At 34.9% G+C, this 16158-nt stretch overlaps 1 long non-coding RNA gene across 1 annotated transcript; it reads left to right on the forward strand.

Annotated features, from left to right (window-relative positions):
* Window positions 1-2384: 2384 nt before the first annotated feature.
* Window positions 2385-15880, forward strand: LOC131901662 (uncharacterized). The gene is made up of 5 exons (XR_009376826.1): window positions 2385-3444; window positions 9891-9978; window positions 11771-11853; window positions 13724-13781; window positions 15852-15880. It is a non-coding gene; the product is annotated as an uncharacterized LOC131901662 (long non-coding RNA).
* Window positions 15881-16158: the final 278 nt, after the last annotated feature.

Genomic DNA, 16158 nt, shown 5'->3' on the forward strand with positions numbered 1-16158 from the left:
ATCCCAGTAGAAAGATCTTAAGTGAGTTATTAAGTGATATATATATATATGTAGATACCTACATATGGATTTATAGTTTTATAATAAACAAACCTCCAAAACAACTTTCTCTGACCTAGCCTTCCTAGTACGTACTTTTAATCTCCTGTATTTTAGCCATGTGCAGAATAGATATATTCTTTAGGAGGGGATCTTACCAGCAGTTATGTCCAAAGGTGACAATAGCAATTGAGTTTCTACCTTATTGAATCATAGGTAAGAATGAAAACTATAGCCAGATCTAAAAGAGCTCATTAGAACCTAACCACAGAGGAGATCGCGAGGGTGGGCAGCATTGATTTCACCTTACCTCTCTTTTCTGATACCTTGCAAGTCTTTATGAGAAACCTTGTCCAGATAGGTTTCCATAATTTTAGGGGAGATTGATAAGTACAATGATCATTGCCTCAGGTTCTCTCTGATATGTTGTTTCATCCCTACCTGAAGGATTGCAGCTGTGTATCTGGGGAATATTTGTTGTGTTATAACAAAATATTTATGCTGTCTTCAAATTGATCCTGGTACTGTTCTTCCAGAAAACTACTCTCTTTGCTATTTATTTATGATAGGCACTGATTCTGGCAACAGCACTATTTGCCATTAGTTGGAATTGTTGTCAGTATACATGGTCACCTACTTTGAGGTATCAAATGCTGATAATTTCTTTCATTCTTTTATTCAATAAATCCAAAGGAGGTGAAGATTTCCTGATGCATTTGTTATATTCCAGTACCATAGTTATTATTTACCCTAGAAGATTTTTTACTCTAGAAGATTTACCCTATGATATTTTATAGACTAATATAATCGACTGAAATATGTCTACTTTTCATTCAATTATAGGAAATCAGCCTGAAGATGTCTTTTCATCGGGGTAAGATTTTAAGGTCTTTGAATATGAATGTTAACTTATAATTAGAACCAGGGAAAAGAACTAATGTTTATTGAATATTGTGTTCTTCACTGATTCCATCTGATTTATTTAGTGTCCATGATGCATTAATATAATCATATGTTTTAAAGCTTTTATATCCTTGTGACTAAGTGTCTTACTACTTTAGCAAACGTCATCCAGAGAGTTTGATTAATTCTATGATCCCATAGGTAACAAGTTGCCAGCTCTTGACTGAACTGTCAGCCTGTGCATTCTCTTGTTCCTGTGACTACATTGAGATGATCTCATGTAGAAAGCCAGTTTTCTTTATGTGTCAACTCTGGATTAGAGTTTTCCTGAGAAACCTATCTATAACTCCATAGTTTTTCTTTTTGAAAGTTGTTTTTAGACACTGCATTGCTATCAAGATTGGAGGGGGAACCTCTCTTTATTGTGTCTGTAGTGCCATAGGTTTGAAATGAGCAAGATGACAGAAGGCTTGGAATTACATTATTGGAATGGGAGTCCATGTGCACATATACCATGTTATGTTGATACAACTGAGCATCTATTTAAGAGACGTTATGAACTTATACTCAGTTTTGTTTTCTCTTCAAACTACTGGACTGCCTTGGTACAGAAGGGTTTTTTTTTCTCGTTTTATCAAGTCTTTGTTTCCCCATGACACTAAGCATTTTGAAAATTTTTACTCTACATTTATTTTTCCTCATGTTTCTTGACCTATTGTTTAGAATTTTTGACTGCCAGGTACTGCTTCTTGTTTTATTAGAAAATCTCAGATCTGAAAAATTGGTAGTTTTTAAGGAATTTTGAAAACTAATAAAAATATCCTGAGCACAGAAAACTAGATCCAACATTATAGATAATCAGTTGCTCTGACTGAGAAGTCAAAACTAAAATACAGTATTCTATGGAGGTGGAAATACAAATGGCTCAATTTAGATTCCCATGCATTCCTTCACTGAAAGACCAGTCCTTACTGACCAGTATTTGATTGAGAATTTCTGTAAGAATATATGGGAATGAGTCAAGTGTTCCAAGAATGGCATTAAAAGTAGCCTAATGGTGGATGATTTGAATGACTTTAATAGGGGAAGGGCAATTTCGAAAGGAAAATCATGGAGGCCAATAGGACTAAGAGTTTGGCCTCATGATTAGTTTTTTAAAGACAATAAAGTTATTTACATAGACACAGGATGGTGAAAATCATCTGGGAATGGATAGGGTTGAATGTAATTTGGAAACTATATTACCTTTTGTGCTTAATTGATAGAAATGACAAATAGATTCTTCTGTTGAAACTTACTTGAGCAACCTGAAGTCTTTATAGAAAACAGGAATGTGGTATCACAGAGGGTGGACTAGAGAATGTTCAGAACCAACGGCTGAAATGAAAAATCTGTGATCCACTGCCACTGCTTCTTTTCCTGTTACCTTTGCCAAATTCCTGTCCTTTTCAGATTTGAATTGCAGAACATAATCATAGAATTTTGTAATATATCTAGGCTTGGGATGTGTGTTGCTGACCCTCCATTTAGCTTATTTGCCTGAACCAGGGAACTAGCTGTCTTTCAGGTTCTTTGAGCCTGTACTTTCAGGAATCTGCACCTTCCTGGGATGAATATTGAAAGGCCAGAGAGCATCACTGAAGACTGCAAAAGAGGGAATGAGGAGTGGTATCCTATATAAGGAAGACATCTAGAGAACATAGAGGGAAACAGAGGCAAAAGTCCCAGGGATCTGCTTTTCCAGAAGTCTCTGCCTTCAACCAAGCACATATGAAGGTTTTTAAGTGCTTGGTAGTTTTTGAATCAGCCTCCACCAATGTAATAACTGAATTATTACATTTTAATGTTTGAACACCCACGATAAGAGGATTTCAAACCTCAATGTGCACATTTGTTTGTTTACTTATATCTTTAATGTTCAAAGATTTCACATCTTTTTCATGACTTTATTAGTTGTTTTACAATGAATGGATGTGATGGTTTCCTTTCAATGGGTATTTTCCATGCTCAAGAATGTAGGTTGCCATTTAGTAGCAATATAGTTTTGTGCTTTATTAATAGAGTAGAATGAGGACACTATTGTTTTGCTTTATTTGGGGCTATTACCTTTATTTAAATTAATGATTAAAGAGTATGTGAGCAATTAATTGTAATTTGCGTGCAATCATCAGGACAGTTTTCAAAACAAATGATTTTCAGGTTCCACAATATATTGACTGACACTATTTGATGTGGAACTATGTGTAACTCTTTCTTGACAAATGCAGAGATTAGGAGAAGTGGGACAGAAATTAACAGCTAAACAAATTTTATAAAACAGATGTCTAATAACAACAGAAACACCATTTGCTATTCAAATAACTAAACATTCAGGACAAATGCTTTTGTCCACTACTCACTTATTTGTTGTTGTATCTTTTGCTTCAAAGGCATCACTTTGAATCTGAGTCACTGATTTCCGTGTGTGCAACAATAGAGGACACAGCTAATTTGAAAACTCAGGTAATCAATGCCTTCTTGAGGTAAATTCTTTTGCTGAATTTCTTCTTTGTGGAGTTTGAAATGGTATAATATAGCAGTTGTCAAAATGTCATCACTTTAGATGAAAAATTGGCTAGATTTTTTTTATAAAATTATGACAATCTTACTATATTGATGGTGAAAAGTACCAAAACATAATAATTACTTTAAGGTTCTGAAAGCCAAAAATGAGATAAAAAATAAGTAATCACAGAAAAATTAGTTTGTATAGTTTTACCACAGTGGAGGAAATTTGAAATTTGGGAATATTTGGACAAATAAACATTAGTAGATTTATTTTTATTTCCTATAACATGACTTACATAATTTTCAGGCTTCTCTAAATATGTAAACTAACCTATTCATTATGTTACTTAAGGTATCTTATAAATAGCTTACATATCCAACCCATGTATTGAAGGGCACAGAAATTAGCATTAGTTTTTAAAGTACCTTTTAAAAAATCTTTTACTCATGATAATAACTTTTAAAAACTGTTAACTGGATGTCAACTACATGTTAACTGGATGTCAACATGCAGAAGACTGCATATAGATCCCTATCTGTTGCCATGCACTGAACTCAAGTCCAAGTGGATCCAAGACCTCAACATAAATCCAGTTACACTGAACTTGAGAAGAGAAAGTAGGAAGTAGCCTAGAATGTATTGGCACAGGAGACCACTTCCTATATATAACACCAGTAGCACAGACACTGAGAGAAACGATTAATAAATGGGACTTCCTGAAACTGAGAAGCTTTTGTAGGGCAAAGGACACAGTCAATAAGGCAAAACGACAGCCTACAGAATGGGAAAAGATCTTTACCAACCCCACCTGACATCTGACAGAGGGCTGATCTCCAAAGTATATAAAAGAATTCAATAAACTAGACATCAAAATTCCAAACAATCCAATTAAATGGGCTACAGGGCTAAACAGAGAATTCTCAACAGAAGAATCTCAAATGGCCAAAGTACATTTAAGGAATTGCTCAACATCCTTAGCCATCAGGGAATTGCAAATCAAAATAACTCTGAGATACCATCTTACACCTGTCAGAATGGCTATGATCAAAAACACTGAAGACTGCTTATGTTGGAGAGGATGTGGAGGAAGGGGAACACTCCTCCACTGTTGGTGGGAGTGCAAACTGATACAGCCACTTTGGAAATCAGTATGGTGGTTTCTCAGAAAATTTGGAGTCAGTCTTCTTCAATACCCAGCTATACCACTCTTGGGCATATATCCAAGGAATGCTCAATCATACCACAAGGACACAAGCTCAACTATGTTCATAGCATCATTATTTATAATAGCCAGAAACTGGAAACAATCTAAATGCCCCTCAGATGAAGAATGGATAAAAAAAATGTGGTACATACACACAATGGAGTACTAGTCAGCAGTAAAAAACAATGATATTGTGAAATTTGCAGGCAAATGGATGAAAACCCAGACTCAAGAGGAAAAATATGGTATGTACTCACTCATAAATGGATATTAAATGTAAAGCAAAGAATAACCAGACTACAACCCACAACTCCAGAGAAGCTGGCTAACAAGGAAGACCCTAAGAGGGACTCATAGATCAAACAGTGAAGGAGAAATAGATGAGATCAACATGAGCAAACTGAGGGTGAGGGGGAGTAACGGAGGGCAAGGAATGGGGAATGAGAACATAAGGCAATGGGAGGTTTGAGCTGGAACAGGGACAGACTGGGATAGCAAGGAAAGAGATACCATGATAAATGAAGACATCATGGGAACAGGGAGAAACAGAGTGCTAGGGAAGTTCCCAGGAATCCACAAGGATGACCCCACCTTAGACTACTAGCAATAGTTGAGAGTGTGCCTGATCTGGCCTACTCTGGTAATTAGATTAGTGAATACCGTAACTGTCATCATAGAGCCTTCATCCAGTAACTGATGGAAGCAGATACAGAGATCCATGGCCAAGCACCAGATCAAGCTCCAGTAGTTCAATTGATAAGCGAGAGAAGGAATTCTATGAGCAAGGGACATTGAGATCATGATGGGAACATGTACAGAGAGAGCCAGCCAAACTAGTGGAAATTCATGAAGTGTTCACCAATAGCTGTTGAGCCCCCATGGGACTGGACTAGGCCCTTTGGATAGGTGAGACAGTTGTTTGCCTTGAACTGGTTAGCAGACCCCCAGGCAGTGGAATTGAGATCTGTACCTGGTGTGTGAGTGTGTTTTTTGGAGCCCAGTTCCTGTGGTGCGACACCCTGAGCAGCCTTGGTGCATGAGGGAGGGGCTTGGGCCTGCCTCAACCAAATGTACCAGGCTCTGCTGAGTCCCCATGGGAGACCTTGCCTTGGAGGAGATGGGAATGGGGGGTGGGTTGGGGAGGAAGGCTGGGGGTGCAAGGAGGGAGGACAGGAAAATCTGTGGTTATTATGTAACCTGAATAGAAAATTTCTTAATAATAAAAATACCAAGAAAAAAACCCTCTTACTCATGACACTAACTTTTAAAAACAATTGTTCAAGTCTGGTGTAGAGGGAAGTTTTCCTATGTCCTGCAGCCACTTGGTCCCAAATAAAAATACAGAGGTTTATATTAATTATAAACTGTTTGATATATGGCTCAGGCTTATTGCTATTATACCTTAAATTAACCCATTTCTATTAGTCTACGTGCCTCGTGGCTTTACCTGTATTTTATTACATCTTGCTCCCCCTGACAGCTTGCAGCATCTTCCCTGACTCCACCCTTCTTCTTCCTCTGTCTCTCTTGGTTTTCCTGCCTGGCTCCATCCTGCCCTGCCATAGCCCAATGCAGCATTATTTATTAACCCATGGGAACAACATATATTCACAGCATACAGAAAGACCATTCCACAGCATTTTGGTACTTTATCTAGAAAAAAGTATTATTTAAAGTGATTAAAATGTAGAAATACAAAATCTTTCTCTCAAAATAAGTATAATAGTAGCTTTGCATTATTCATTCTCATAAAATATTGGATCCAGTCATCATGGCACAGTCTTTATCCTAAAATTCAGATGACAGAGGCAGGTTGAACTTTCCAAGAGTTCAAGGATGTTCCTAATGAATTCTGTCTCAGGCTGCCAATGGGTATATAATGAGGTACAAAAAAAAATGTTTGAAGGCTCTTCATATCCTAGTATAAGTTTGCACTTCCTTCAGGAAGGAACAAGTGTTTCCCTTTCCTTGCATACTCCCCAGCTGAGCTGACATTTGTTTTATTGATCTTGACCATTTTGACTTAGGTAAAATGAAATCTCAGAGGGGGCACTGATTTACATTTCCATTGATGACTAAGGATTTTGAACATTTACTGAAGTGTTTCTCAGGCATTTGTGTATCTCTGCTTTGTTCTGTACCCCATTTTTTAGAACATGTTATTTGTTTTCTTGATATTCAGTTTATTAGTTCTTTGTGGTTTAGATGCCAATCCTCTATCAGATGTATAATTGGCAATGGTTTATTCATTTTCCATGCCATAATTTTTTACATGATGCTGTTCTATTCTAAGGAGAAGCTTTTCATCTTCATGAAGTTACACTTGCTAGTTTTGGTCCTAATGCCTGTGTTATTGGTATCTGGTTCAGAAAGTCAGTCATTGACTATAACAATGAATTCAAGCCTTTTCCAGACATTTTCTTCTATCTTAATCAGAGTTTATGGTCTTATGTTTAAGTCTTTGATCCATTTGTAGTTGAGATTTATGCAGGGTGATAAATATGGATCTACTTAGTTCTTCTGCATGTGGCCATCCAGTTTGACCTGAACCATTTGCTGATGATTCTACAGGCACATAGAATTATCCAAACATAACAGGCTATGGTGAAGGCCTTTGGTCTCACTCCGCAACCAAATAGGAAGACCCTATTGGTGAAAAAAACCACGTATTAAATAACCAAACATAGAGTAGATGGATTTGTGCCCAAATAGAATCATTACACCTTCTAACTAATGTTCATGGTGCTAGAAGATACACCTCCTGCTCACAGAGGAGAAAGGTAATCATCAATATCACCAACTACAACCCTGTGACCTACAGCAGTGACCTGTCTGAAACACATGCTGGTCCCATAGTAGCATAAATGTTATGGAAATAACAAATGACTTTTTCATTGGACTTAAAGACTGTATAAGGTGGAATATAAACCTAACACTGCCAAAGGGGCCAATAACGTGATAATGTAGGGATGTGCCTATGGACAAACCCAATGCAATTCTTCTTCTGAATGAATACAGCAAGAAAATGAGTCCTAGAGACATGTCACTATACCTTTCCCGATCCTGCTTATAGAAGTTTTCTCTTGCAATAGATGGCAATCAGCACAGAGATCAACAACTGGTCAAAATGCAGAGTGAGAGACTTTGGACCACCTAGTCATAAATTGGATGTCTTCATCAAACCTCCTCCATCAAGGCTCAGTGTTTATGTAGAAAAGGAAGCAGAATGATTATAAGAGCCAGTGCTTATGGATAAGGTCAAGGAAACTTTGTCTTCCAGATACAACAGGACCAAGACCAATGCACATATGAACTCAGAGGCTACGCCCGTACACAGATGATTTGCCCAGGTTCCAAAAAGACAGGGTGCCAGCACTAAGTGGCAGAAGAAGACAAAGGCTGCCATCCATAACCAGGACACAGTTTGTAATTGATAGCTGTTGGCAAAAGGAAAAATCAGTGTTCTACTTGAAGCATCACTGGGTATATCAAAGGCACTCCAGAGCAGACACTATGACCAGGGGAAGTTGATCAACACAAAGGAAGCAGTGTTCAATTTTGTGTTTGTGGTATTGTTGGGGGCTGATTGTTCTCTTGTGGCATTTTTGTCTTATTGGTTATAAGTTTGTATTTTCAATTCGGGGGTAGATTTAAGAGAGAAAGATTATAAACTTGAGGGGTAGGTAGATGGGGAATAATCTGGGAGTATTTTGGTTGGGAAAATATGTTCAAAATATACTGTACATGCAAATTTTTAAATAAAAAAACGGAAGAAAAAACTCTTCATATAATTGAGGTATACATGTTTCCCCCTAATTGTAGCAAGTTCTAGAATAAGGTCTTTGATAACCAATGCTAAAGGCAAAATTTCAATTTCATCTTATTTTTGCACTCAAAAACTTTAAAAGTAACCTGAAATTCTTTGCATCATATGTAACACTTCAAATTTTAAAGGATGTCTACACAGTGGTTTCATTGCTCATTTAAATCTCCAAAATCACTCTGAGGTTAGGCTTCCTGTTTCTGGGTGTCCTAGATCACTTGTGATTAGAGTTTTGTAGTTTTCTTTTTCGTTTTTTCGTTTATTACATCAACTATGAAATTAATGAATGCAAGGCAAATTCTTTACCACTCAACCACACCCAGTCCTTCGAGTCTTATTGTGATAAGCTATACATAAATTCTTCAAATGTGGATTTCAGCATACAGTCCATTAGGCTTTTTATTCCTTTCTTCATGTGTTTTATGAATGTTGGGACCAGACTGACATATATTTTAACAGTATTTGAAGACTTACAAATCCTCAACTGACATAATGACATGGATGTTTCATCACAGAATCTTTCTGAATTAAAACTACCAGTTCATATGACTTAAATATGAAGTGACAACCATTAGTGTTATGCCATTTAGAGAATAGTGAATCTATGTGAACTTTAAATTTTCTTACCTATCTCACAAGTAAATGACTAAAAATGCTGAGTGTGTAATTGCATAAGGACATCTCTACTATTTCAAGTATAAATAAGCACCAGGAACATTCCAGACATTGAATGAATGTTCTGATGCTTCCCTTCATGTTAATGCTTGTTATGCTCTAATGATACCCATTTTTTACTGTGAAAGAGTTTAAGATTTCATTGAATAATTACATGCATTATATAAACAAAGAAGAATCACTAATTGCTTTTTAATTTTATGAAACTATTTTCTCTCTATCTAAGATTTTAACAAAACTATTTTTTGTACATCCTTCTTTTCATAAACAAAACTAATTCTAAAATATTTCAATTCTTCTCCACCTGGCATAGTTTGTATTTTCATACTAATCAAAGGGCCTTATTATAATTATAAATTGATTTTCTCAAGGAATTGATTTTTAAATCAAATACTTTGGTATGGCAAGCACATTAATAGTTATTACTTAAATGTATCCTTTAACTGTTTAATTTTTGGTGAGGAATGTAAGTTTCATATTATGAGTTTAGTTCCCTATTGAATTCTGCAGATGATCTTTTTCTATTTCTTCTTCAAGGCTTGATTTTAGAATATGTGACTGTATGGGGTAAAAAGACAGGTTGATCTCAAGAAAATGCAAAAGGTTATCTATGAAAATATTCTATCCTATTTTTAAGTTTAGTTGAATTCAAAATAGGAAATTCAATTATATTCTCATTATTATTTTCATTATTTTAGCAAGATATTCCTGAGAATAGTCTGAAAAGTGGTGCGGATGACTTACCAATTGCTTCCGAACAATATGAAAATGTAGAAGAACAAGAAGGTAATGTTCATGCTTAACTTGTAAGATCACTTGGTAGAGAGGTTTGCTTAAAACATGACAACAAATACCTTAGCCAAATAAAATAACCCACGTAATACATATTAAATCAAACAAAAGTAAAAATGTAATGGTAGACAAGAAAAACTTTCATCCAAAGGTTGAAATAAGAATGTCAGTAAAAGAGTTGCCTTTTATTTTATTTAGCTTTTGATAATTTCATGCTTGTGTACTATATTTACATCATTTTCAGGTGTCTGGCTATTCCTACAACCTTTCCTGTGCTCAAGTCCTTAGTAACTCTGTGTGTGACTTCTATACTATTAGTAAAGACACACTATGTTTGTGTGTGTGTGTGTGTGTGTGTGTGCACACACGTGCATATGTGTGTGCATGCGTGTTTGTGTCTCTGTGCGTGTGTGAGTGTGCGTAAGTGCATGCATGCTTGTGTGTATTTGTTTAGTGTGTTGCTTGTATGTACATGTGTTTAGGACTGATCACTGGAGTTGCACAACCTATTATCCTACTGGGATGAGCTCATCTCTGGAAAATCACCTGATTTGTCTTTGTTTATCAGCCACTGATTGCCTACAGATCTTCATCTAGGGGTTGTGTATTGTGAGATTCACTTCACCCACAGTAGCATTTCATCAGGTGTTGTCCTTATAAAGGTGTCTTTTCAGATATCATACTTTTGAAATTTCATGGTAGCAATATCTAAGTCATGCATAGAAGATGCTGTGTAGCTTCAAGAGTGCTGGTACTTTGATTTTACAATCTATCTACCGAATTCTTGCTATTTTTCCTGATACTTAGATTTAGGACTTTATAAGTGGAGTTGGGGCATATTATGGTCACTCCTTGGAGTCTGATTAATTGTATATACTGTAATACTTTTATGTACTGTGTAAAGTAAACTCTTTGAGGAGAAATGACAGCTACATTCTTCTGTGGGTATAACCGTGACTATAAAAACCATATTTAGAACACAGTAAGTATACTGTTATAAGAAAACAGGAGTAATTGATGACTCCTAGTGTTTATGATTTCTCCATCCATGGATAGTTGATTAGTTTCCCAGTACCAGGAATGAATTTCTCATTGAGTGGGTCTCCGGACCAATAGGACAGCTGTTGGTTACCCCAAAAATAAAAGTGTCGCTATCCTACCTTGAGCGTTATCTTGCCAGGCTTTTCAACATCTTGGTGGTGGGATTACTGATTGCTTATCTCCCTTGGCACTTTGCATAGCATGTTCTCATAGTATGAGAGCAGGTTTTTATGTCAGGTCCAGCTAAATTACTCCAAATTCTGTGTCTAAAGTGTGGAGTCTTGAGCAATGGGGCCTTACAAACTATTTTGCCAGTTTCAATAAAAAAAATTATTTCATAATCCTTGTCCAATTTCCTTAATTTGTACATTTTTGAATGTGCTTGTGGGTGTGAGCACATGATAAATGTTCTGAAAAATCGATGACGTCTGAAAATGTAGATTTTAGAGAGCTTGGTCATTTATGAGAGGTGTGTTAACTACTAGATGAATTAGTCAAGTATTTGGATGTCTTGAAGTTGGCAACATGCAGTTTCTGTACAAGTGATATACAGGTATTTCTACAACTTGGGCATTTATCTAAGCATGTAATTATTCATCTATAAAGTACATTTAATTGAAATATTTGATAAGAGTAAATTTTTTTTCTAAATTCTAATTGTGAATGTATTTCAATCTATTGTCATAGAAAATTGTGTAACTAATTGTTATATTTATTTCTTAAATAAAATATGTGGATATGTCAGAAGAACTAGAATTAGAAACAATACCGGATTTAAAACTGGAAAATGAAAATGCTTATAATAAGAATGAAGACTATAAAAAGTTGGTATGTAACTATTTAAATTTAAATTTCTTACTTACTACTGTTTGGTTTGATGATCTTACCATAGGCCAAAAGAAACTACACTTCAGGCTACTATATTCAGTCCATTAATGATGATTTAACATTGAAATGAAAGTCTTTTACCTATTATAAAACACAGGGTATTCTTAGAATCCAGTCACACAGCTAATCATTGTCTTTTATAAGTAATTTAGTAAATAATTATGGGATTATTACTTGTGCTTTATGTTAAGCTCTTTACGTAGCTGGAGAGTCTTATGGCTCTCTATTTAAAATAGTGGATGATATAAAATTGTGACTTCAGATTTGGATTTATTTCATAAAGTTGATTCTTCCTGCAGAAACTCGATTTGTTATGTGATGATTATACTCAGTTATGTCAAGGAGAAATTTTTTCATTATGGTCATTGCATTCTTTCAAGGTCCTCATTTAAGAAGATAATATGGGCATATAATCAACTAATCTGCCAACAGAAAGAATTTTTGATTCCATAAAACAGGCTTAATTGTGAAGGAAAAACTCAACTATTTTGCTCAATTCAATGAAGAAAATTAATTATTTCCACATTATTGTCCAATATGCTTAATTAATATGTATATTGGGAATTGAGTTAATATAGAGAATTCAAATAGATTCAAGACACTATATTTTCCCTTTTACACAATGTTAGGTACTTACTGAAGTATGAGTATGTTCTGAAGACATTTTTAATATTTTAAACCTACATAAATCTGTATAGTCAATATCTACTCTATGTTGAGAAATCAAGAACTGAGAATTTCAGAGGGAAGCCTAATATGCTATAGTAATAGAACACAAAACAAGTAAAAAGCAACTGTTTTAGTTCAGATAGGTGCATTTTGTCATAAAGAAAACATATGGTACAGAGAGATATTTAGGTAAGATTGTTGTTAATACAGGGTAGGAGTGAGAATGGTATTTTGTCATTAGAGATCAAAGTATGAAGCCTAACATATTTTAGAAGATGAGGGAGTGTCCACTCAGTAACTGTCAAATAGGATGGCATTACTGTACATATAGAATAGTGGACAACATATTCTCATAACTTTTAAAATTCTTGAATGACGATAAAGCAAGATTTGTTTATTCTATTAAACATGCAAAAAATGTGAAATGGTGTTTGGGGAAGGTTTCTATTCATTGAGAAACATTTACAAAATATTAAAACTGCAAAATGGTCTAATGTTATTGTCTAAAGGTAACATAGGAAATAACTTGTCTGCTTATCATTTTGATCCAGATTTACCATCTATAAGAAATTAACAAAATATGTCAGTTTTGTTTGTTCACTTTTACTGAAATTAAGCACATTCTGCCTTCTTCACTACACAATCAGCATGATACAATATGAATGCTTTTAACATAATACATATCTCCTATCAAGCCTAACCACACAAATAATGTCATTGTATAACACCTCATGATTAATATTAATCATGTCCTAGAGGAATGGCCTTATTAAAGATGTGAACATTTGTGTCATTAACATCCTCCAATTTTACTAAGACGAACAAATTAGTTTTATGCATTGTAATATAAAATAATTACTTTTATTGATACATACACATCAGGCATTACTCTGTCTATGGATGTTTTTCCTCTATTCTATATTTCTTGTATGTAATTTGGAAATGAAAGACTTAAACTTGACTGTGTATATAAGATTCTCCATTCAAATACCATGGTTTTTGATATATACTGCATATATTCTCATGAACAATTTTCTTAAAGTCTAATATCATGATATGTTCAGAAATAGAAAATGAGACTTTTTGAAATTACACTACTTATATCATGTGATGGAGTGTGTTTTACCCTAATCCACTGCAGAAAGCTGCCCAGTCATCCAACATAGGAAATGGTCCAGAAGAAAATGAAATAATTCAAGGTAAGAGTCATCATGAAGAGACTTTATGTAAGACAAATGCTGGTATGTTGTGCTACCGAAAGAAATCACTGAATAAATTTACACTTAAATAAAAGACAACAAAAGTGGTAATAAGCCCCATATGTTAATAAGCATGAGCGATGTGTAAAATTAAGATAGTCCCAGAGGGATCTCTGGGTTCTCTTCTACCTGAGATACCTAAGGTGCCCCTTTGTCCATTGACTCAATTAGGTATAACTGAAGGTTTCATGTTTAGCAAAAGATGTCTAATTGGGGCTTTATCTCCTCTTTTATGGAGACTCCATTTGGATTTATTTTATATGCATATGTATTTAGAAATCTTTTACAGTAGTATGTTTCCATATGGTTTTTCATGTGGACTTTAGTAAATTGTCCATCCCCATATTCCTACCCTAACCTCTCACTTGCATCGCCCTTCCCCCCACTGTCTCTCTACAATTATGTATTCTATTTCCCTTTACTTGAATGATCTTCGCAAGCAGTCCTTTACTTGATTCAGAGTCTCTGTGGTTATATGGATTTTAGCACACATGTTGAAGACTTAAATGCTAACACTCACATATAAGGGAAATTATACAGTATTTGACTTTTGGATCTGGGTCTCCTCATTCGTCATGATTTTTTCTAGCTTCATACATTTATATGTAAATTTCCTAATTTCCTTTTTTTGATAGAAGCAAAACACCCCATCATGTAAGTTCACCACATTTTCATTATATACTTGCCAGTTAAAGGACATCTAAACTGTTTCCTAAATCTGGCTATTGTAAATAGTCAATAATAAGTATGTATGAGCAGGTATTTATTGTAGTAGGATATAGAGTCCTTTGGGTATATGCCAGATAGATGTATAGGTGGGTTTAGAGAAGGATTAGTAGCCAGCTTCCTGAGAAAATGCCAGAGTCATTTCCTTAATGGCTGTAAAAGTTTACATTCTCATCAGTAATGAGCAAGTGTTCCATTTTTGTCATATCCTCACAAGCATGAGTTGTCATTTGCTTAATTGAACTTTGCCCTTTGGACAGGAGTAAAATGAAATCTCAAAGTACTTTTGGTTTGCATTCTCCTGATAAAGAAAGATGATGAGCATTTCTTTAAAAGTTTGTCAGCAGTTTGTGTTTTATCTTTTAAAAATTGTCTTTGTATTCCCGAACATCATTATCATTGGGTTAGTCGTTTCCTGGGAGTCCAATATTTCTTCTTTATGTATTCTAGATACTAACTGTACGTTAGAGGTTTGAATGATTAAGTTCATTTCCTATTATGTAGCCTGATGATGGTGTCCTTTGCCATAAAGAAGCTTTCAGTTTCATGTGGTCCCATTTACTAAATTTGGGTCTTAGTGCTGTGTTACGGGTGTTCTGTTCAGAAGTCTTTCCTGTACCAGTGAGTTCAAGCCTGTTAAAAACTTTTTCTTCTGTCATATTCAGGGTATCTAGTCTTATTTTGAGATTCATGATCCATTTGGAGTTGAGTTTTGTTCAGGGTAATAAATATTCCTATGTGTATTCTTCTTCATGTATTCATGAAGTTTGGTAATCTCCATGTATGGAGGCTATTTTTTTATCCAGTGTGTATTTCTAGTTTCTTTATGAAAAATCATGTATTCATAGGTGTTTTGACATTAATTTGATTTCATTGATCAACATGTCTATTTGGATGATAGAACCATGATTTTTTTATTACTCTAGTTCTATAACAAAACATGCAATCTGGGATAGTGATTTCTCTAGCGTATTTTAGTATTGAGAATCTTCTTAAATCTATCAAAAAATTTTTTGTGTTTCCATATGAACCTGAAAGGCTTTTAGATGCTGTTGTGGTTGTTTTTCAACTTTCTCTGAATTTTGATGGGAATTAAATTGAATCTATAGATTTCTTTTGATATATTTCAGTATATTTCTTGTCAGCTGCTTTCCTAACCAGTAAAATAATAAATGTTTATTTTGAAAGAAGGGAATAGAACTCATTGCCCTCTGAAGCCTTCATAAAGGTAGGTTTGGAATTCTCATTGTGCATAAGATTGACTATACTTTCTTTTTCTTTCAGTTTGGGCTGAAAAATGTCCGCATCCAGAGGTAAATGCCTTTTAATATTTATATTGAATAATTACATATTGTTGAAATCCAAAATATTGATTAAATGTCTCTTTTCAAAATAGCTGAGGGATGATTGTAATCTAGTCTCCAGATCCAAGCCTGAAACACAGCAATCTCAAACAGGTAAATTTTGTACGTCACTTTCTCCTGATCAGTTTATTCTAATACATTTCAAATACACACAGACTTCCTGATGCCAATTATATCTTGATGATGGTGATGATAGAATTTGACATACGCAATGCCATCTGATACTG

This window comes from Peromyscus eremicus, unplaced genomic scaffold, assembly GCF_949786415.1.
Source record: "Peromyscus eremicus unplaced genomic scaffold, PerEre_H2_v1 PerEre#2#unplaced_188, whole genome shotgun sequence".
NCBI classification, from domain to species: domain Eukaryota; kingdom Metazoa; phylum Chordata; class Mammalia; order Rodentia; family Cricetidae; genus Peromyscus; species Peromyscus eremicus.